The following is a 25,325-nucleotide window of genomic DNA, read 5'->3' on the forward strand; positions in this document are numbered from 1 at the left end:
GTTCTTTGAAGAAATTACGGTATTTATTGAGAATAAGGATCTGGCAAATTTTCCTCAGATCAATGATCATAAGTGGGTCAGCAATTTGATGTTTTTTACAGATCTCTCTGTTCATATGAATGAACTGAACTTAAAATTACAAGGTTTTGGCAAAAGTATTGACGTTACGTTTGGATACATCAAATATTTTGAAAGTAAACTTAAAATTTTCAAGCGAGATATTGAAACTAAAACTTATAAGTATTTTCCTCGGATAAAAAAGTATTTCGAGAAGGCCACTACAACGAGTGTAATGGAGTCCATACTTATGTACCAGAATATAGTAAACTCGTTATTTGAACAGTTCAGCGAAAGATTCAACCAATTTAGAAGCCTAGGACAGACCATTAAAATAATTAAGTATCCGGATGTAGTTGTTTACAGTACTTTGGAATTAAAGGATTTCCAATGGATGCAAATTAATGATTCAGAGATGCACTTGCAGATTTTCAAGGCAGCATTTGGACTCATGTGTTTGTCGACTTAAGGTCGAAACTTGAAAATCTGGAATGAAATCATTTGAATAATGAAGAAGAGTGCAACTACAAACAAGAAATCTTGAGTGCTTGGAACAGAGTACCTGACATTTTTAGCAACATAAAAAATCTAGCGATGGCTTTAACAATTTTTTCATCAACATATTTTTGTGAGACTTTGTTCTCAGCATTAAATAATATTAAAACAAACAAAAGAAACCGGCTAACAGATGAAGTTAGTGGCGCTTGCTTGGCCTTGAAGTGCATCAAGTATGAACCTGCAATCAAAGAATTAGCAGACAAACTTCAGCACCAAAAAAGTCACTAATTTCTAGTTTTCGTACCATTTGATTATCATTGTTTTTATTATTATTTTTCCTAAATTTACATTGTTTTTCTGTTTTTGTTCATTTTATACATATTTTTTGGTTGATTTTTCTTTGTTAAATGGCATTTAAATATGTAAAATAAATATCAAAAATGTAAATCTTTTTTTTACTATGGTTGCAAATATCAAAAAAAATGAATATTTCTATATGTGACTCGGCACCAGAGTTAAGTTAGGGTTTTTCAAAATTTTGACACACCGAGCTCAAAAGGTTCACCATCACTGTGCTAGGACATGAGGTGAAGTAATTAAGAATCAAAATATTTTACCCAGGGTCATAAGAGGAAATTATTTTGAAAATATGCTTGGGTACCTCTAAATCTCTTTCTGAATTTGTCATTCTTTTCTTTTAGGATTTCACAGAGATACTTCCCAGGGCAATCTTTTGCCTCTTGTCATTAAAAGCAGAAGCATCACATTCTCCACCATGTTCAGATAAAAGTTTCAACCTCTAGGCATTGCTATGATTTTTCAAGAAAGTCATCATCAACCACCCAGACACTCAAACACTTCCTTTCAGCAACAGGGCAAGACATATGGGCAAACATGTAACAAAGAATGGTCCTTATTAAACCACATGGTGAATATCAATCACCCAGGATAGCACTGGAATGCAGATTCTCATGACGTAGGTCAGGTGTGAGGTCTGAAACTCTGCATTTCTGATGAGTTCCCAGAGGATGCAATGCTTCTACCACCACGCCAAAGACCACACTTTGAAAAACAAAGATAAAAGGCTAAGAAGACAGGTATCAGCATTCAATTCACCTCAGTCAAAGCCTCACCATTTATTAGCTATGTGATCTTGCACAAGTCATTCCCCCGAGTTCTAATTTCTTCCTGGGTAAAATGAGAACATCTGCATTTATTTCAGTTACTAACAACTCTCTTCCATTTGCTTATTGATCCACTCTTGACCTCTTTATTTTGTATTCCATTCATGTTCTGTCAGGAAATCCTATTGGTATTATTTTCAGGAAAATATCTAGAACCCAGCACTTCATCATAACCCCAAATGCCACTAACTCATCTCAAGCCGCAGTTATCTCTCTCAGAATATTGCAAGAGATTCCTAACTGGCATCCTTGTCTTCCCTTTGCCATTCTTCTGTGCCTTGTCACAAAACACAGCGTGGACTGCTCATGCTGAGTGCATACCACTCATGTGCACAACCTTTAAATGGCTTCTCAAATCACTCAAAGTAAAAGCAAAAATCCTTAACAGGACCTGGCCCTGAAGTATCTGCTTCTCATTACCTCCCTGACTATGTGGCCAACTTTCCCCAATGCACTGATCTGCATAAAATACTGCATATATTTAAATATTATAGGATTAATGAAAATTTTATGTGAAATTCTTATAACAGTGTCTAACATATTGTAAGTAAAGTACTCAATGTAGTTTGCTGTAATCATTGGATATAAATACAGTTGGTCCAGATGAGTTCTTGTAGCACGGTGTACTTATAGAACTATCTAGCCACTCTATATAACCCTCAACCTAGAGATGAAACAGTCATCCCTATAATCAAATTAAATGTATCCTCTCATATGTCACTGGCCAGATGATTTTTCATTGACAAAGCAAACACAGTATTTTTACCTGGCAGGGCTAGAACGGATTAAGAATTTTAGAAAATGCATAATTAAGAATCTACCCATTTATAACTAAATAGTTCTTCAATGGCTAAAGTCTGCTCCAAAAGTGTTTACTAAGTCAATCTGCACACAGCAGGCCCTTGTCCCTGGGCTTACTTCTATGGCTTTGTGACACCAGTCCTCCATCCAGCATGATGATTAAATCTACAACCTTTCATCTGGTAAAGGAGGAAAGGTAACCATGAGAGCTGTGATTGTGTCACCGACAAAGTGTCTCTTGCATTAAAAAATAAGTACACTGCCTTTGCCTCTGTATCTACCCGCAGGGGACCATTACGTGGTGACAACATTTTGTCCCAGAAGCATTATCTCTGAATAAGTACCTGCTTCCTCTCTCCCTCTGTGCACTGCTCTACCAGCAGGAGCTCCTTTAATCTGGTATATGGCAGGATTTGCAGGGTGTACTTTATTGCTATTTAAAAATACCTTTTCCATCCCCTACAAAAATGAGGGTGAATGTTCGTCCTGTCATGAACCGGGCTGCAGTTCAGTTCATTTGCAGCCTGCGGATGGAAGGGTTTCCCTTATCTCCCTGAACCAGTTACCAACAAAGGGAATCTGTGGCTGGCTCCAGCAGGTTGCAGAGACCAGGCTTTGAAGGGAGAGGAAATCCTCGATGCTGGGCTCTCCTGCCTACTTCTTAGTACAGTCACTGATCTAAGAGGAATAAAATGCAGAGCAGCTGCGAGCCACGTGTCGGTACTGGACAAAGTGAGAGCACAAATGCTCGTTCTTCTCCCTTTGATTTTATTCTACCTCGCTTTGCTTTCGGCCTCAATCCTTGACCAGGGACATCTGTAATCCTGAGCCCTCCTCAAGCCCCACTTCCAGGGACACTTACTTCTTTCCTTTTGGAGTGACGGACCAAATGCTTTCAGGTGGACCTGTAAAGGCTCAGATCAGGGAAAATTAAAGGGATTGTGGTTACTGGAGCCTAGAATGTAAAAGTTTGCCTGGAGTGGAGATGTGATTTGGGAAGACATGGTGCTTGCTTTCACTAAAGCAAAGGTTTTCACATTTGAGCGATCAAGAAGTAGAAACCTGCAAAAACATTTTATTCCAAAATAAATCATTAAAAGACCCTTGGTAAATAAGCCATACATAAGTGAAACCCCTTGGAAGAAGCAAGAGGTAGGAATGGGCAACGCGCACCAGACCCAGACCCTTCTCTCTCCCAAGTAACCTCTGGAGAATGTCTCTAGGAATCCTGGGAGTTGGGGGCCAGCCTGTGCACATCACGACCCTGAATGAACACAATGGACTATATGTAGTGCTATTCTTCAAAATATACATTTTTATTGTTTTCAGAGAGAAAGGGAGAGAGAGAGGGAGAGAGAGAAATATCAATGATGAGGGAAAACCATTGATTGGCTGCCTACTGCACGCCCCCTACTGGGGATCCAGCCCGAAACACAGGTATGTGCCCTGAACAGGAATTGAACTGTAACTTCCTGGTTCATAGGTCCATGCTCAACAACTGAACCACGGCAGCCAGGCACGGCTATTTTAAATAGATTGCAGAGGGGCATGTTTAACCAGTCTAATGGAATTTTTATGAAATTTGTTCCTTTAGTTGTTTTATGCAGTGGGGAATTTTGAAATGAGATTTAAATTGGGATCAAAAGGCTATAGAATGTATAGCCAAAAAAAATACTTCATTCTTTTCAAATGATCTATAATCAGACAATTCACCAGCCTGTTCTGATGAACTCAATGTGAAGGAGAAAGTTCTTATGTCAATTGCCCATTTTTACATCTGGGCATCTCCCCCTGAAATCCACGCTCTGTGAAGGTTAAGTGTGATGGCAAGAGATTTCTTCACATCTCTGAACTAACTACAATGACTCACAGGTCACCTCGTTACCTGTCCTCAGCTGCAAGTCAACAGGAGACCTGGGTTTTATAATTTTATAGAATCAACTTGTCAGGAATCTGTATGGAACCAAAAATGAAGGAGAAAGTAAATGTATTTTTATGTCTTTTGTAAAAATAATGACATAATGTCTTTCTATGTAGAATAAGAAATAAAATAAAGCTATGGGTTAGGTATATGGGTAGAAATTTAAAAAAACCAATTTCAGTATAAAAATATGAGATTTAATTCATTTAAAAAACTTTTTCTTAACTTTGGAAAAAACAGCAGTTATCACCCTTATTAGAATAACTAACAGGTAACCTATAAACATTTTTATAGGTTGTTAATCATATATTAAATAATAGTTCACTTTATCACACAATCAAGTTAAAGTACTAAATAGTTTGCATTATTATATCAAATGTTAAAGTTTTCTTCAAATTTGTGGAGAATTACTTTTAATAAAAAGATTAAAACTTACAATTTAAATGGAGAATAAAATCCATCTAAATGTTAATGAGTACCAGTGATGTATAGAAATTACATATTATCGATGAATTACAATTTTGTTCATGTGTGTGCAAAATATAAATGTAGTCTAAACTCAATTAGAGAAAAAAAGCATAGATAATGAAAAATTCCATATTTTTTGCTAGTTGACCTTAGAATTAAGTCACAAGTACAGGAAAATACACACACACACACACACACACACACACACCAACTTCACTCCAGATCTCCAGATTCAATTTTCCTTTTCCTTCTCAGAGTACTGCTAGGGAATATACAGCTAAACCCATACCCTGTATTCATTGAAATTAACATTTTCCACTCATGGGTCTCTAACTAGTTAGAAACCCATGCTGAGAATCTGCTCTTTAACTACTTGTGCATGATCATTTACTTAACAGAGGGAATACTGGAGTCCAGTATGATTCACTTAGTCATTTATTTCACAATCATTGTTCTTTACTCTCAGCCAAGGACTTTGCTGGATGCTAGAATCTAGAAATACAAATACCAGCACTCACGGAGCTAGGAGTGAGAGAGACCAACATAAATAATTATAATAAAGCAGGTTATATGCAAAAATACAGGTATCCACGGGTTTAGCTGTAACATGGAGAAAAATGATTACATTTACATGTGAAGTTTGATTCACTCCAGCATATAAGGTCTCAGGGGATATCCTAGGTAGAGAGAGGGACACACATGCTAGAACCTGGACTGGAATAGTATCTAAGGAAATAAAAACAATGAAATTTACATAGAAAAAGAGAGACATGCTGCTATTAGCTATGTAGGGATAATTATGGTATGACCGTTATAAGGTCATGAGAATATTGAGATACATATATCAAGCACTGAGCACAGTACTAGCACTAGCATTTAGTAAGTACTCATTACGTGTTAAGTACTATCCCTCACTCAAAACCTAATATTAGAAGTACTACATAAGAACAGAAGCTGATTCTTACAGATTTTTGCATATAGGGAAAGGTTCATTCAATCAATACTTAAGCCTCTAGTACCTTGTTAGGTACTATTCTATGCAAAGAAATAGGGGGAATAACCATTGCTTGCAAAAGCCCTGCTTATATATACACCATTGTCTTAAGACATTTCCTCCCATTTCTTTTAAAAAATATATTTCTTTATTGATTTCAGAGAGGAAGGGTGAGGGAATGAGAGAGAAACATCAATGAGGAGAGAGAATCATTGATTGGCTGCAGGCTTCTGCATGCCCCACCCTGGGGATCAAGACTGCAACGCTTCTGCATGCCCCACCTTGGGGATCAAGCCCCGACTAGGAATCAAACCGAGACCTCCTGGCTCATATCGATGCTCAAGCACAGAGCCACGCCGGCTGGGCCTCCCGTTTCTTTGTGTTCTGTTCTATCTTTTTCTCCCAACCAGCCCAGGCCCTTGACCTGAGGACACACAAATTCACTTCAATCTGCACTGCCTGTGGCTTATTGTCCTGTCTGGACCAGGCTTTGGGAATAATCCACCACACTTCTCCACTTCCTTATTTCACGTATCCCCCTAGAACCTTCATTTGTCATGCCAACAGCTTTATTCCCTTTTGACAAAGATAAAGGTCTGCTTTTTCTCCAAGAGTTGTGGAGAATAAAAAAGTTTTGAGAAACTTTCTTTTTGTGTTATCTTAATGTCATTAAAACTCTGAGAATTTCCTGTCTCCACAGTTTTGTGAAGAGATGGACACGAGGATTTCAGAAGGTGGAATAAGGGCTCTAGAGTGTGGGAACACGTTCAATGAGGATGCAAAGCTCTTTTTGGGCTTGGGCTTAGCATCAATCTGCAATGGATCAGCTTCCTTATCTCTTTTTAAGTGAGGGCTCCCGCTCTGAATTTCTATCACCAAAAATCTAGCATTTTATGGACCATGAAACTAAAACGCAAGGTCATATTACATCTTGGTGGAAGAGCTTACTGTCTGCAAGGGGTTGGGTGAGAAGTGGCATCTTGTATAATAAATAAACAAAAATAGAAACATTGAGGCTCCAGGCTATATACTTTCAGTTAAAAAAAAATGATTTGGAAGCTGATCATGTGACAAATATGGAAGGATGCCTGGACTGGCAGCACCCACATGTAACAAAACTCTGAACAGATATTTTCCTGTTAATAGTGCAGAAGAATGTTTATAATGTTATCATGAAACAGATAGCTGCCAGGCTACAGAGGTGGCAGCAGTCCCCGAGGAGGGGGGAGGAGCAAAAAGAGCTACAGACAGACTTCACTTTATGTAGTGATATCAAGAAGGATGGGACTCACAGCACGTGTTTCATCTGTGCAAATGATTGCTTATTCTTCTTTAGAAGAGGGAAGCATAGAAAGTCAATGACAGATTGTAAAGCTCGGGATAGCCTAAGTGCAGTTCTTCAGTGTCAATCAAAGAGTCAGACCACATTGACCATGGAGCTAATGGCAATGAGTCCTCAGATGTCTTCACCCGTGACAGTCTTTTCCATGGTGCGGGGGAGGTTCCTGGAAGAGGTGACATATATTTTTGAAAATTTCAAAAAATAAGACATATTAACTGAATCAATGAGGATCACTCTCTCTTTTTTTTTTTTGAATCTATTTTTATTGAGTTCAGAGAGGAAGGGATAGGGAGAGAGAGATAGAAACATCAATGATGAGAGAGAATCATTGATTGGCTGCCTTCTGTACGTCCCCTAGTAGGGACTGACCTGTAACTTGGGCATGTGCCCTTGACCGGAATTGAACCCAGGACCCTTCAGTTCTCAGGCCAAAGCTCTATCCACTGAGCAAACGGGCTAGGCACTCTCTCTTTCTTTCCCAACTTCCACTCAGTCATACTATCCCTCAGGTTAGGTGGCCCTGGGATGGCTCCGGCACTTTTGGGATTCAGCCAAAGGGAGGTTGAATTGAGGATAAATTTACTTGCAATTAGTTGGGGAAGAGTGACTTCCATAGTTTTTCCAGGTGTAGGAATGGCTTCTGTAAAGTCCCCTTGGTCATGACAATGCAAGGACAGAGATCAATTCATAATCTGAATACATTCTATAATGCTCAGCCCACACTTAAGAAGTTGAAAAGAAACAAGTTTTAAAGTACACAGAGCTAATTAAAACAGATTCATAAAATTATATTTACATAATATTCTGAATTTTGTGATGTTTGTGGTATTTGCCTGCTTTAAAAATTCTAATTTTTGTTGATTTACTTTCTAGTCCTAAATATACACTGAGTGGCCAGATTATTATGACCGGTCAGATTATTATGACCACCCCATAAGTACAATGAAGTGAATTAGTTATGCAAATAATAATAATAATAAAGCCTGGAGAGTATTTGCTTAGGAAGTTTTCAATATTCAGTATTTTTGGAAGTGTCAATGAAGTACTCATGGGGAGGTCATAATAATCTGGCCACTGAGTGTATATTCACCTTAGCTAATTTTGTATTTGCAATTTGGAATTCATTTTTTTAAAAAGGGCTCCCAAAATGTAGGTCCTGCAAAACTTGGATTACCTATCTATCTAGGTAATAATGTGTACCCAAATACAATGCAGAATGACAATGGAGAAACAGAAAAAAATTGAAATCAGAGTATTAAACTCTTACAATTGTACTCATGGGCCATTTACATAGAATAATGGCTTAAATCATGGAACAAAGTTGCCTATTACGCTTTGGCAAAATACCTTAATATAACATTAGCCATTATAAACAATGTAGCCAAACCATATTACAAGACAGAATAAAGTATAAGACTTCATATAACTGCAAAAAAGCAGGATATGAAGTTGTGCTTAAAAGTCAGTTTCCATCATTTAAAAATAATGCAAGGGGAAGTCAACAGGGAATTATGCCTTGGCTAATATTGTTAGGTTTATGCAAATAGTTAAAGTACTAGCAGTAAAAGAAATAAGCATTTTAACAGTAATCTTGTTCAGATTATCTGTATAAAGACTTTAGTAATTCCCAGGAACACATAATTTGCTCAGTAACAGATTCTGATGTAATTTTAGTGACTAGGCAGAATAATTATTTTGATGGAGACTGTGTTAGTGTCCTATTGTTTCTATAACAAATGACCACAAATTTTGTGACTAAAAACAGCATAAACATATTAGTTTATAGTTCTGGAGATCAGACTGCATTCCTTCTGGAGGCTCTAGGAGCAATCTATTTCTTTTCCTTTTCAAGTTTCTAGAGGCAAAATGCATTCTCTGCCCCCATTTTTCCATCATCAAAGTCAGCAACACCATCAAAGTCCTCATATTGAATTGCTCTGATACTGACTCCTCTTCTGCCCCCTTTTCCACTTGGAAGGACCCTTGTGATTATATCAGATCCACCCAGATAATCCGCTATAATCTCCTGAGTTGCAATCTTAATTCCACAGGCACTTTTTCTCCCTTTGCCATGTAATCTAACATAGTCATAGATTCTAGGGATCAGGAAATGAATGTCTTTGAGACCCATTATTTTGCTTATCACAATCATTAATGAATTGTCTTGTCCTGTAGTATTGTCCTTTAGTTATAAATCTGGAAATATGCTATCTATCATCCTTCCTACACCAAGAAGGCTCTTCATGTAATCAAAGATTCTCAAGATTGATATCAACCCTAAAGGCAGCTGTAATTAGTAAAAATTGTTTTGCTCATAGGAATTCTTTTAAGTCTTTTTTAAAAATTTATCTTTATTGTTGAAAGTATTACAGATATCCCTTTTGTTTGTTTGTTTGTTTGTTTTCTCATTGACCCCCTCCACCTGCCCCTCCCAGGCCGTCCCCACTCTATTGTCTGTATCCATGGGCTATGCATATAAGCATATACCAGTAAGTTCCCTGTTAATCACTCCTCCCCACCCTCTCCGGGCCCCACCCCCCCTCTGAAGCTGGTCAGTCTGTTCCATGCTTCTATGTCTCTGCATCTATTTTGTTCATCCGTTTATTTTTTCCATTAGATTCCACAATGAGCGAGGTCTTCTGATACTTATCTTCCTCTGACTGGCTCATTTCGCTTAGTCTTACATCTCACCCCTCCAGCATTGCCCCAAGGTGGGCCAAGTTGAGTAGTCTACCATCCTCTGTTTAGACAGTGATTGGTTCCAAATTAATCATTGTTCCAAGCTAAGCCAATCAGCATTTTCCTCAGATTTCCCCTACCTCCCCCATGAACTGCCAGGGAAGAAACAGTCTCTCATCCTATTTGATCAGGTTATAGTAAAAACATAACTTTAAATGATGCTAAGAATCCATGCTCCTTTCACATGGACAAAACTCACTCTACAGTAGGCAAGATTGAGACCAAATAGCTGACAGAAATTGAAATGTGTGTGGTGGGGGCAGGTGAGTGTGTGTGTGTGTGTGTGTGTGTGTGTGTGTGTGATAAAGAGAAAGAATGAGAAAGACTGTTGTGAGGTTGTCTAACTCCCTTTCCACCCATTCTATAGGTCATCTTTACCCCCATCTCTGGTTATGTGAGCACATAAGTCATTTGTTTATTCTGATTGAATTGGGGTTCTGCCATTTGCATCCAAATGACTTAATTAAAATAGATGCTGTGTAATTTTGCTATATCCTCAGTACTGTAATTAATGACAAAGAAATTAAAAACATAATCAAGAAAGCTAGAGTTCTTTCAGGACATAAGAACTAAGCAGCGCTTACATGTCCCAAACTGGAGATTGCTGTTAAGTGCGATCAGGTGGCAGTCATGCTACACCTGTTTGTAGCTGAGCATCTTTGATCTATAGAAGGCATCAACCGTGGTCTCTTGAACAATTTAAAATTTACATTAAACAAGTTAAGCAAATATTCTCACTCAACATTGTTTCCCTCAGTGTGGCCAGTTTATGATATAGAAACTGAGCCCTTCGACTCAACCTGAGGATGAAGCTACATCAGAAAGAAAAAACAAAACGAAACAAAACAAAAAAACAAACAAAAAACCAGCTACCCAGCTTATTTCATAAAAGTAAATATTATGGAGATTCTCCTTATCATATATTATGTTACCAACATGATTAATTATATTGAAAAATAAGCGAATAAATAAATGAATGTATGATGAACAAACAGTGATAAGTCCAGAATATAGGCCCTGGATTATTCAATGTTAATAAACAGCAATTACAGCTGCTTCATGATCTGTTTGTCTACCTTCTCTGCTATTTCCTCACATTATGTGTTCTGTAACACTGCTTGAAATTTTCTTTGATAACTTAGCCCTATTCCACACATTTCTAAGATCTATGGCGACATTACCTAGCCACAGTTAAAACTAGAGCAATGTGGCTGAATGTTGATTGGAAATAAGTTGATAATAACTAAATCTTAGTTTGGAACCATGTAAGAATCGCAAAAACTATTACATTTCCTTATTAAATTTTTATATATTTCCTTTGTAAAAAATTTTATAAAAAACTATTTTCACATAATGAAATGGGTCTTCTTAAAACAATTCCAAATGAAACTTGGTTAGCATACAAATTAAACTGCCTTTGGTTTTTGTTCCTATACTCCTGTCATTTCTAGAATGCCAGGTTGTACTGTTACGAGCATTCAACATTTATTATTCAGAATGGACAACTCTCCTGGGTACAAACTAAAACCTAAAGCATTACAGAAGAAATGTCATTCTGTTCTGAAAGAAAAACATGAATGGAATTTTGTTTTCCATCCTAATAAAAATTTTCAATGACAAATTGTCATGACTCTGAATAAAATGGTTTTGGGTTTGATCCATCTTTTCATTCCAAATTTGAATCATGGGAACACATTTTAAAAAAAATAAGCCAAATCATAAGTTCCATATACAACTAGGTATCACAAAGTATCTATATATTTTATCTTTATCTGGATTGGTTCTAGGCACATAGTAGGGTCCCAATAAATATATGTTGAAAGCATAAATGAGTTGATGAATGAATGCATGAATGAATATTAGACATGTTATCTCTATTGAAATATTTACTAATTTAATTATTAAACTATGGGTTGTATAGTAAAGGCACATCTAGTTCAAAATATGTTCCTAAACAATCTGTCACACCTCTCTTAGAGTGATTGTTTGAGTTTTATACAGTTATATCTAAAAAGCTGTCACCTTTTGTCAATATCATGTAGTATTTTTAGAATTTGGTTAAAAAAAACAGCTATGGACACTCTATTCATAAAAATATAAGCAACAAGTCATATATAATATATTTGTGCCTTTTTAAGAGATTCTTTTTGCCCTGATACCCAACCATAAACTGCAAAGTTTGCATGAATTTCAGGTTAAGAATCCCTGTCTATAGATTTCTTTACGATACAAATTATTCTGGTCGAGGAAACACATCACAGATTAGTTCTAAGAAAACTATGAAGGCTGAAAGCAGGACTCAAAGGCTTCTGAGCAATTAAAGACCATGGAAGGACATTTTTGTGCAAGCAATATACCCCCAGCATTCATACCCAAATGCTTTGTAATTACACTGGAGATTTATTTAAAAATACAGATTTTCACTCCCACCACAGATACATAAAAACTGGGATGGAATAATTCCCTGAACAAACCAACCATATTCATTCTTATTTCTGTGTCTTCTAATGCAATTTCCTGTTTTTGAAACTATTGTCCCTCTTTTCCAAGAGCATATCTTCCCCCCAAACCTCCGCCTCTCCCTTATTGCTTTCCTGCATATTCAACAGAGCATCAGAAGAGCCCCCACAAGACAGTAATTTTTCTGCAATCTGAAGCACTCCCTGAAGCCCTGTTTGCTCTGTGGGAAGTAGGGCAAAATCGAAAGTGTCTTCTGCTCAGTCCATTCTGCTGCCCATTACACAACCTCGCAGAGCAGTGATTCCTAATGTGGCTGCAGGAAAGAAGCACCAGGGAGCTCTTAAAATCCCTGATGCCCAGGCCACATCACAGACAAATTAAATCATGTGGAAGCTCAGCACTGGTATTTCAAAGATACTTCTTCACCAAATTCTAAGTCTCCTCCATGGACACTTGAAGGACAAAGGCTACCTGACTTTGATTTCTTCCTGGAAACCTTCATTACCCGAGTCTAAAATTTTGTGCAAACCTATTCCACTTCCCCCGCACCCCCGCGATTTTCCAGCCATTTTCCTTCAGTTCTCATTTGGTCCTGTTTTAATACTCAGATCTGGCCAAGCAGGACCTCCTCAGAGAGAGTCCCTGACCACCCCATCTGGAGCAGCTCCCTCTGAGGGTCCATCTGGGCTACTCTAATGCAATATCCTGACTTCCTTCTCCCAGCACTAACCACAATTATTTATTTTCTTGTTTAACTTCTCCAGTCAAACTTTTCGAATCTCTATGACATCCCTGACATTGGTTGCCTTATTTATTATTCTATCCTCAGCACCTGGATTGGTTCTAGGCACATAGTAGGATTCCAATAAATATATGTTGAATGCATAAATGAATTGATGAATGAATGAGTGAATTAATATTGGACATATTATCTCTATTAAACTCTATGTCCTTGAATTCATCTGTGATCATCTACTTAAACCCTTGTAATCCTTTACAATTATGTATTAATTTTAATTTAACAAAACAACATCCTATGTACCATTTTAATTTGCCTCACAACAACATTTTAGAAGAAACAGAGCAGTTATAATGTTGCTTTTATGGATAACAAAACTGAGGTTCCAAAAACAAAACAAAAATATCTTTATAGGGGCACACTAATAAATGGTGTGAGCACATCTGCCTTGTATGGATGTCATAAGCCATGTGGCCATCCCTTTAATTCTTGTCCCCTCAAAAGCTTATGTCCTCATAATTAGAGTGGTTAACTGGTTAAGGTTCTAGAGATACTCAAAGAAAGAATATTGGCAGGGTGTCTGAGTTTCTCTACCCAACCAGGAAAGTGAAGTTTGTTGATAGTTTTCTCAGGCATCATACAAGGATGGGAGTAACATTTGGAAAGAGGGTTGGACAACATGAGCATATACTAGGCCTGTCACACCCTTGGGTAGCCACAAGACTTCAGGCTCATAACACATCCAATAACTCATTTACCAATAATTCCTCTAAATTTGTTTCTTTATGTAGTAGAATCATCCAGAAGAGTGGATCTAGAATCGACATGCATCACACCACTTAGGTTTGGCTACTACTTCTTTTACAATTACAATAAACTACATTCAAGAGTATAAGTTCTGTGATTCTGTTTCACCAATGCAACAATAATTCACTAGTGACATTAACCATAACCAGACTTCCAGCAAATTAATCAAATGAAATCAGAGACCTCTCCAGTCACTATATACTCTGCATTTGCTTGCATTTTTCATGCTTTTCTAAAGCTCCTTCAGTTAACTATTGTGCAATTCAGGGTCTTAGGAAGAAATTTAGAGAAAGAAATCTTGGCAAAAGATTTAATGTCCTTATAAAGGACTTTACTTATGACCTCAAATATTTGCTATTTCATCTTTGGGACCATTTAAACCTTTAACAAGTCACGACTGTACTATGCCAGACCATTTGGTACTATTTACAAGCAACCACATGCCATGGACATTTTAAGCAGTAAATAGGCCAAAATTATTTAGAAACTTTAAGCAGCCAAAGAATCCCGATTTTCCTCTTGTATCCAAATAAAAGGCATCACATGAGAAATAAATATTTTTGGGGAACAAAAAATCATCCATCTCAACTGTTATATTCCAATTAAAAGGATGCCGTAACTGAGGAATATATTAGTCTATACTCAAAACAGTCACTTGGTAGTAGAAAGCAGAGTCGAGAAAGACAGCTTGGCTAGTCACCTGATTCTCCTGAGTAGTCAGCTCTCTGTATGTCTCATTAACAATGCCAAACCAGATACACAGCCTCTTGCAAAAGTGAGTTGGAAATAAAAGGCATGGAGTCCATGAGGGTAAATACAAAATCTAGGGGTCCAAATGAATTGGAACAGAGAATCAAGTTCACATACTGCAGAGAGAAGAGAAGGCGGGAAAGTAGCCTGAAGAAACTAAGTTCAAAGTCACCATTAGGATGTTGCTGCTATTTTAGTCTGTGACTTGTTGGGTCACATACCTAACAGAGCCCAGGCTACGTCTACATTCTCTCACTCCCACACCAATAACCCCCAATCTTACCTTGCTATGACATGATCTCCCTCTGTATTTAAAACATGTAGCTATGTGTCTATGTACCCAATACAGATAATGTGACCCTCAGATACTAATCTGACTGCTAAACTGTTCTCATTTTGCTACTTTGCTTATATGAATAAACAGCCACTTTAGATCTGTATTTGTCTTCTCATAGGCTGTCAATAAATAAGCATGATGTGATGTGCAAGAAAGAGGAAGAAAGGCACATGAGAGGATGCTAATGCATTTTTCTGTTTCATGGAAAGATTTGGATCTTGGCAACTTTAGTTATGTTAAACATGGTATTTTAGCAATGACGTAAGGGAATGGGCACTAAGCAAGGTAAACCTTGCATTTCCATGATATCATTTTAGTGTATTTACAATCCATACTTCCAATGTGTATCTTTCTTACTAACAATTGACCTCAGAAGACAATTATGAGAACAAGAGCTCTCAAATAAGTTGCTTCTTCCGTCTCAAATGTATTGCCATATAGGGAAGGGTTATTGGGGAATGGGAGAGATGACCTTTGCCCCTAGTCTGTCTCCCACCACTTTCTTATTCTTTATATATCAAAAGTGAATTTGTTTCATGTTTCTTGTGAAAGTCATTCCCTTGTTAACTCAGTGTCTCTCTCTATGCTGTTCCCTTGACCTGGAATGCACTTTTCACTAAATTATCATCTGTCTATTGCTACCCATCCCCGCAGACTCAAGTCTAGCTTCACTTACTTCATGAAGTCATATTTTTGCACCCAAATGTATTTAGAAAAGATTATCTTACTCTTTTGATACTCAAGACACTTAAACCCTTTTCTCACCATATTTTCACATTTATCACAAAGGCTTAGTACAGGGGTCTGCAAACTTTTTGTGTAAAGGGCCAGATAGTAAATATTTTAGACTGTGTGCCCTACACTCTCTGTAGAGTGTATGGTTCCATGAAGATTTTGGCTAATAACCATTCCAGATTGTTTCCCACTAAAAGTATCTGGTTTGCTTGTTTATATTGAGTAAAATCAAGTAAACAAACACCAGAGCCCCACATTACATCCTTCACTATGTATTTAGCGCTTTAATAGAAATAAATATATAATTTTGGTAACAAAATTGTCACAGTTGTCACCCATTTCATTTTAAGCTCACTTAAAGATATTAGGATTGAATTTTTGTCCAAGTTTCTATTTTCATTTCAAATAGATTTTGACAATATTTGTTGCAGCCTTTCCTAGGAAGTTTTCTTGGCCAAAGAATTTCACTGGTTTTCAATTTATATTATGCAAAATGTAATAAAAACTATCTATTGATTTGGATAGATTCTATTTTTTAAACAAAATGTTCTGTTGCCATAGATAAAACATTTAAACAAGACCATTGAATGGAACACACAAAATAAAATACTCTCTTGAGGATGATACAGATTTTGGACTATGGATTAGAGAAACCTCAGGTAATTGAAAAAATACTATTTTTATTATTTTCCACAGAAATAATTCCTATCATCCTTTAAAAAGATACACAATTCAGCTTCTGCATTTCTTCTTCTATATGTTCTGTTGAATATAAAAATAACAGGAAGAAAGGCTAGATAAAATAAAGATGGAGAAATAAGAAACACCTTGCATGAGACCAGACGGTTTCTGTTTAATTTGGCTCTTTGTTTTAATGATTTGTTTTAATCATTCCCTTCATTATATGCAGATCATGGTTTTAGTTTAGTAAATGCTGCTTCTTCATATGAGTGAGAGATTTAATATTGGATTTAATCAGGACCATCCAGTAAACCATCACATCTGGGCACCCACACCATTGGCCCGCTCATGAGGATAGAAAATATCCGAACACACAGAAGTACCAGCACATCATGAGAACATCGAGGAACCATGCTGGAGGCACCATATTTAGTTCTCCCTGAATCCCAATCCCAATTGTTTTGTCTCCATACTATCTTTAGTAAAGTCATAATAAATAACATTTAAATTTTTGAGATTTTGTGAAATATAGGCTGCATATACAGTTTATAACATTCTAATGACTTTTCCTGAGTCCAAAGAAAGCAAATGATAAATAGGCTTTTTTATCTTTCTAGATACCATATTACTGTTATAGGTCATTCCATGGTAATCTATACTAATAATAGATGGTAATCTATACTAATAATAGAGGAATATGCAAATTGTCTGGAATGCGGTCATGAAATGATCGGATGAGCAGGCTGCGTCCCCTCCCCCTGGGCCGGCTCCAGGTAGGAGCCCAAATCCTAGCCTACCTAAAACGTGGCTGTGTGCCATCATATCAGTAAGAAAGGGACATCCCACACTTGCCTGGGGCATCTAAGTCACTGGCCTAGAGAATCAGGGTTTCAGATAAGGGGATGCAGCATTCCACTGCTATCTTGAGTTTGTGGTTTCCAAGGAAACAGCCAGAAGGGATGATAAACCCTCCCCAGATGGCTCAGCTGGAGCCTATCTAAGCGGCTTCAGCTTCGTTTAAATCAAGCTTTTTCCTCAATGAATGACCCCAACCCTCCCTGGATCAAGCAGGTTCCTGTGGAGCACAATCTCCACACAATACAACGAGGTCTCCAGTTTTGTCCCGGGTGATCTCATGCATGTTAGCTTGGGGCAGCGGGGAAGGAAGGGAAAAGGTATCATGCGGGGCAGCTGGAGCAAGCAGGCAGAAGGAAACCATGTCTGGCAGATGACTCCCCTGCCACCCCCTTCAACGTGTAAGAAGAATTAAATAAACCAATACAAACACCCCTTCCTCGGGAGGGATCTGGGACTGAGAGACGTCCCACCCAGGCATTGCATACTTGCTTCCCACCCACTTCATCCAGATGGACAGGTTAGGGCAGTGGTTGGCAAACTGCAGCTCAGCAAACCGTGGCTCACGAGCCACATGCGGCTCTTTGGGCCCTTGAGTGTGGCTCTTCCACAAAATACCAACTTCTGCGCATGGGCCACAAAGTTTTGATCGCACTGTACATGCGCCCGCATGTGGTATTTTGTGGAAGAGCCACACTCAAGAGACCAAAGAGCTGCATGTGGCCCGTGAACCGCGGTTTGCCAACCACAGGGTTAGGGGGTTAAGGAGAGGAGGAGGAGCCTCGCAGGATGGAGATCCCCGGGAATCGCACCCCTGCCCTCCCTCCGGACCTGACCTCTTGGAGCACAGGGCCTGACCTTGCCTCCAGCAGATTTGCATATCTCAGACCCTTCGGTGCTTCCAGGCACTGGGCATTGCTGCATCTTCCCTGCATCCCAGTTACTGACCCTCACTGTCTCCTACCCAGAAGCACTCTGTCCTCCCCAACTTTCGGTCTCTATAGCCTAAATGCATGGTGGGTGTAGTTGCTTCTCCATGGAGTTTATTTGATAAGAACCCAGCGAAGTTACTTAGCAACTGAGCTGCTCAGACTTCATCAGGGACAACGAATGACACACCCTACTTGACTTTGATAGCAAAGCAATCTTATTCTTTTATTTTTTTAAATAGATTTTTATTGATTTCAGAGAGGAAGGGAGAGGGAGAGAGATAGAAACATCAATGAGGAGAGAGAATCATTGATCAGCTACCTCCTGCATGTGCCCTACTGGGGATCGAGCCTGTAACCTAGGCATGTGCCCTTGACCAGAATCGAACCTGGGACCCTTCAGTCCTCAGGGTGAAGCTCTAGCCACTGAACCAAACCAGCTAGGGCAAGAATCCTATTCTTAAAGACTTTATTTTTGTCATAAACAAGTGGATTTGAATTATATCAAACCAATATACATTTTTTAATGAAATGTCTCTTCATGTCTACTAATGCAATTCTACCTTAAAGCTTATGTTGTATAATCTATACTAATAAAAGGGCAATATGCTAATTAGACTGGACATCTTCTGGACATCCATCTAGACGTCCTTCCAGACATAGCCACGGTGGTGGGGGCTGAGGCAGAGGTGGTTAAGGGCGACCAGGCTGGCAGGGGAAGGCAGTTAGTAGCAACCAGGCCAGCAGGGGAGGGCAGTTAGGAGTGACCAGGCCAGCAGGCAGAGGTGGTTAGGGGCTATCAGGCAGGCAGGCAGGTGAGCAGTTAGGAGCCAGCGATCCCAGATTACAAGAGGGATGTCCCAGATTGGAGAGGGTGCAGGTCAGGCTGAGGGCTTCCCACCCCCACCCCTACTCCCCTCGTGCACAAATTTCATGCACCAGGCCTCTAGTAGAACATATAAAAAACATAACAGAGAGGGAACACTGTAAGTTCAAAGTGTCCTCAGAGATCCACAGAAAACTCTCGAGATGCACAGACCTTTAATGTCACAATACAAAAAAGTGAAAACTTTTGCTTTTGACATGATTTAGCAGTTCACTGATATTTCCCCCATTTAGTGAAGCACTAAAAGCAGGACATTCCTTCTGGGTGTGGAAACATAAAGCAATTGATTTTACAGGGTCATTTCTTCTTCTTTGGCTGTGGTCCTTAACGACTGTTTGAAGTACCATAACTTAGTGCATGTCTGTTCCAGAGTCCTCCAGCACTGGCAGATGCAGTGGGTTGACCAATCTGCGCACTCAGAATAGAGCTAATCTGAATCCCCTTCACTGTCTCAAAGCACTGCTGAAACCGCACACCAGGTTTCCTTGCCACTTGAAAACTCTGGGCAGTTCCCATTGCAATTAACTTACAATGACATTCAATTAGGCTACTGAGAATTTTTAAAATATAATCAAAATCCCAATAGGTGGTTTGGTGCTTAATGTAAAATATTTGGAGGTCTAACCTCTTGATAAATGTGCAAGTTCACTATATCACATTGTTAACTGTGGGCACTAGGTTGTACAGCAGATCTCAAGAACTTATTTATCTGGTATGGCTCTAACTCTAGACCCATGGAATAGCCACTCCCTTTCCCCTCCCTATCTCCTGGCAGTCACCATTCCACTTTCTGCTTCTATGAGTTTGACTATTTTAGATGCCTCTCATGTTAAGTATTCTTTACACACACACACACACACATACACACACACACACAAGGACATTTTTGCAGATATCTTGATTGTGGTGAAGGCATCATGGATGTATGCATATATCCAAACTCATCAAATTACATACATTAAATAAGTGCAGGTTTTCTTTGTATATCAATTGTAACTCAATGAAGCTGTAAAAAATTTTTAATAAAAATAAAAAGCCTTTCTCTCCCCCCAAGTTAAAAATAAATATATAAAGAGGACTTCAAATTTTTAAAAACTGCGTATTACTTCCCAATAATAACATCTCTGTATACATAAATAAGAAAAATAACGATTCACTTATAAAACATCATATAGAGTAATTAATACATAGGGTTAAAAAGTATATGCATCATGGAAAACTTCTCTGATAAATAAAAGTAAGACATTTTAAAACTGTGCTTTGCCAGTAAAAAAAAGAAAGATAAATTGAAAAATCTCCAGATGGTATAAATCTGGCACACTATTTTTCTTTGAAAGTATGTTCCTAGGTAAGGGAATTGAACCAACTTGCTTAATTCATTAATTAAAACATACTAATTGATAAAAATGAGGACATGTTTTCTATTTTCTAGAAGGTATAATATTAAATAACCTCAATTTATCATTCTTGCTCCATTTCACACCTTCCCTCTGTGTGTTTAAGGACTAAAGCATATACAATACCTCTTAGAACAAGTCTAATAAAAGAAAACCAAACAGCACAGAGGATAGGCAACAAAAACACGCGGGATTTGAGTACCAAACAAAACGATGACTTGGGTACAAGGACAAATGATCAAAGAAAGGAAATACCTCAAACACAGGTCTCTAAATAATAATGCCTGCAGATAAATAGTACTCTTTTACGATTATAGGAGTCAATAAAATGAGTTTGATAAAAAGTGCATAACACTAAAAGAAAAATAGATTGAGAAGGGCTACTGATTATTTAAATGGTCAGCATTAGAGGGTGAAGAGAACCCCTGATATGCTCCTGGTGGGAGGTTATCCTGGCACAATTTTTCTAGAGAATATAAATTGTTGGGTGCGGCAATTTTTAATTGAAAAACTTTAATGTATTTTTATTCATTTAGGTGTATGCATTCTACATGTCAGAATTAATACTAAGAGTTTGTGCAACTTTTAGGCTATCTGAATGTAAAGCGCAATATGTATTTATTATTATTATTAATTTTAAATCCTCACCTGAGGATATTTTTCCAGAGAGAGTGGGAGGGAGAGGGAAGACAGAGGGAAATATCAATGTGAGAAAAACACATCGATTGGTTGCCTCCTGCATGCACCCTGACCAGGGCTTGGGCTAGGGAGGGGCCTGCAACCGAGGTATGTGCCCTTGATGGAATCAAACACGGGACCCTTTAATCTGCAGGCTGAGCCAAACCAGCTAGGGCAGTGGTTCTCAACCTTCCTAATGCCGCGGCCCTTTAATACAGTTCCTCATGTTGTGGTGACCCGCAGCCATAAAATTATTTTCGTTGCTACTTCATTAACTGTAATTTTGCTACTCTTATGAATCGTAATGTAAATATCTGATATGCAGGATGTATTTTCATTATTACAAATTGAACATAATTAAAGTATAGTGATTAATCACAAAAACAATACGTAATTATATGTTTTCCGATGGTCTTAGGTGAACACTCTGAAAGGGTGGTTTGACTTCCAAAGGGGTCACGACCCACAGGTTGAGAACCGCTGAGCTAGGGCATAAATATTTAGAATGTGAATAAAATGAGACAATTTAGATGTCTATGAAAAGAAAGTTAGTTCTTTTGTTACAATCATATTATGGAATGCCATGCAATTATACCAATGATTTTGCATGAGAATGTTTGTAACAAAGAAATAAATATATTCATTACATATTGTTCAGCAAATTGGTATGATAAAAGAACCAGTAAATCATCTAAAATGACAGCTTGGGAGTCAGAGGGCCTGTAGTAAAAGTTTGTGTTAAAACTTGCATCTCTGGGACTTACTGTGTAAGGTATCAAACTGTTAAAACTTCTAATTTCTTTTTCTATAAAGAGAAGAATAATTGTTCTTTTTCCTACCTCATTGTATTTGGGGATAGCAAAAAAGACAATGCGTGCAATGTTCTTAACATTTTACCCATTGAGTAAGTGTGCATAACATGCTGTTGATAGAGTAGCATAAATACATCGTTTGTAAAATATGCACGTTTATATTTATTTTGATTTAGATATTAATATGATGTGCATATATTATTAACCTCAGTTGTCTTTTATGGTTTGAAAGGAGATTTTTGTTGCATTTGCTTGTTTGTTTGCTTTGGTTTAAATGTGTTCCCTAAATTTTGTACATGGCAGACAGTACGAGTCAGGAGTTCTGCTGCAGTAACAAAGTACCCCAATATCTGAGCTGATTCAAAAAAGATAGGTTTATTTCTTGCTCCTGTTACAGGTCCCTTGGTGGTGTCAGCAGAGGTTTCTGCTAATGATCCTCATTCAGAGACCCAGGCTAACCAGCCACCATCTCAAATACTCTGAATTCCGGGGCCAGAGGAAAACGGAGATGGCAAACCTCTCACCGCCTCTAGCTTCTGCTCCAAAATGAACACATCACTGTTCACACTTTTTTAACAAAACCAGACACAGACTCAGGAAGAGAACCTCAATAATAATAATAAATGTATTTCTAAGTCACGAAGAGTTTAAAACTAATGTGTAACCTACCATTTCAGTTTTTTTTAGCAGAACATTGGTATGAAAATAGAGAAAGTTGTACATCGTGCCTAACTCCCAGGAGTAGAAATTAAGATGAACAACTGTATATCCATATTGACTACATGAGAGTCAACTGAATTAAATGAAAAGTTATTCCTAGCCAATAAGAAATAGAAATCAAGGATTCAGAGGGTAAGTAGATAACGTAAGAGATAATGTAAGTTATTCCCCTACCTTGAAGATATAGGAGCACACTCAGTCATCACCAGCAGTAGCAAGTCATCGAATTTAATTTCTGGTAGAAAACGCCTCACCTCACCTCTGAGGTGGATTCTACTGATGAACTTCAGTACATTCTTCCAGGATAATTTATTTTTCTTGGCCCCAGCTGGTAAGCTGAAGAGGCTCTCAGGCTTGTGAACCGATGGGCCTTGTAATGTCTTTCCTCAGTCATGTAACCACTGATGGAATTGTCACTCATATATTACAAAACTAATCCTTCGCAAGTTTCATACTGGCTACTTGCTATGAAACATCCAATGCCAATGAGTTTGCAGATGTGGCACTATGAAACAGGAAGGGTCTCTGATCATTGGTCTGAGTACTGGCTCCCATAAGTCCTTGGTCTTCACTCTCAATATCCTTATATTCTGTTATGGCCCCTGAAAAATCACTTCACTCATCAATACCTCAACATCTCCACGAGGAAACTAGAAAAGCTTATTACTTATCTGTAAAGTATTTCAAAAGGTTTAAATGAATTATAAGAAATAGAAATTATAACTTAATCCATATATTCAACACCTTTTTAATAACAAACTTTAGATATACTCTACTTCTTCAAATTGTAGCTAAACTTATTAGCTAATCTCTAGAAAGGTAAGAGACAAATATGTGTTTATTAGCGTTTATTAAAAATTTATAGATAAAGCCCATAAGAACCTTCTTGCACTAGCACTATATTAAAAATTTTAGAGACAAAAGAAAAATATCTCTGAGAGATATTTTGTATGCTTTTGTTTTTATTCCCCATTATATGTTATTTTTAACAATAAATGAACGTATGTATGAGTAAATAAATAAATAACAGTAGTCTGAAAGATACTGACTTTTAATCTTACTTTAAAAGCATGAGAGACTCAAGCACTACAATGGCAATACTGTATTAATGCAGACAGAACACTGGTTTTTGTCTAGGGCTTCCAGTAAGAGACGGGGTAAGTCAGAAATGCCTGCGAAATAAAAATATTCCTCTACCCATATCTTTCCTATCTTCCTACTTACAATCATTGGGAACAAATATCAAAATATAGGGAAATACCTATGGTACAAATAATCTTGGATACTTTGGGAGTTTTCTACATGAGGAAAACTATGAGTAATTTTTAAAAGCAGATGATAACAAATAATGGCAAGGATGTGAAGAAACTGGAACCTTAGCATTGCTGGTGGTAATGTAAAATGACTGCCACCTTAAAGACAGTACCTCAAAAAAAATTAAACCTAGATTACCATATGACCCAGAAATCCCACTTATGGGTATAAACCCAAGAGAAATTATAGCACAATTCACACAAAAACTTATACATGAATGTTTACAGGACATTGCTCACAATGGCTGAAAAGTAGAAATGTTCCAAATGTCCATTAAAAGATAAATGGATAAATAAATGTGGCCTATCCATACAAATGGACATTATTCAGCCATAAAAAGGAATGAAGTTCATGCTACAACATGGATAAAGCTTGCAAACATCCTAAGTGAAAAAAAGCCAGAAACAAAAAGGTCGCATATTTTATAATCCCATTTATATGAAATACCCAGATTAGGAAAATCCATAGATTAATGGCGTTTAGGGGTTGAGGGGAGAGAAGAATGGGGCATGACTGGTGAGTGGTACAGAGATTCTTTTTGTGGTGATGAAAAAGTTCTGGAATAAGATAATGGTGATAGTTGCATAATTCTGTTAATATACTAAAAGCCACTAAGTTATACACTTTAAAAAAGCAACTTTTATGGTACTTGAATTATATCTCAATAACAAATTTATTTTTCAAAAAGAAAATTGTAACAAAATTAAACATCTGATCTAGCATTCAGGTAAAGGAAGTATTCTTTTTCCTCTCTCACGAATAAAATTTACAATAACTTCAATTACCAGTTCCTCTGAAAGCATAGTTTATATTAACGTTTGTTGCCATTTTCAAGTTAGAGGTGAAATTGTATTTCTTATTTTGATAAATCAAAAAGAATGGAACCAGCTTTCCGCTAGATGAATGCCTCCTTCTTCAATTTGTACTGATCTGGTACCAAGAGTGCACCTGAGACCACATGCCTTCTAAGACAACAAAAGCCTATTCAGAACTATCTGTGCATACAATGCTCTTTCAGAAGCCAACACTCTCCCCGATACAATGTTATTGAGTTTCAGAAATGGCAGTGAATTATTAGATGGTCTCATTCAGAACATTTTGAGCAAATACTCAAACATTTTTATTTTCTTTTTAATGTATCATTGAACTGAGTCAAAATGAACTGAAACTGAACAAACCTCAAGGTTACAGTGAATTGATAGCGTGTGAGGGACAGATAGG

The 25,325-nt window shown here is 37.6% G+C and overlaps 1 protein-coding gene across 1 annotated transcript in view; it reads right to left on the reverse strand.

Moving 5' to 3' along the window:
* ITGBL1 (integrin subunit beta like 1) overlaps positions 1 to 25,325 on the reverse strand; it is a 199,171-nt gene that overhangs the window by 68,037 nt on the left and 105,809 nt on the right. The window lies entirely within an intron of this gene.

Source organism: Myotis davidii, unplaced genomic scaffold (genome assembly GCF_000327345.1).
Source record: "Myotis davidii unplaced genomic scaffold, ASM32734v1 scaffold450, whole genome shotgun sequence".
Classification (NCBI taxonomy): Eukaryota; Metazoa; Chordata; class Mammalia; order Chiroptera; family Vespertilionidae; genus Myotis; species Myotis davidii.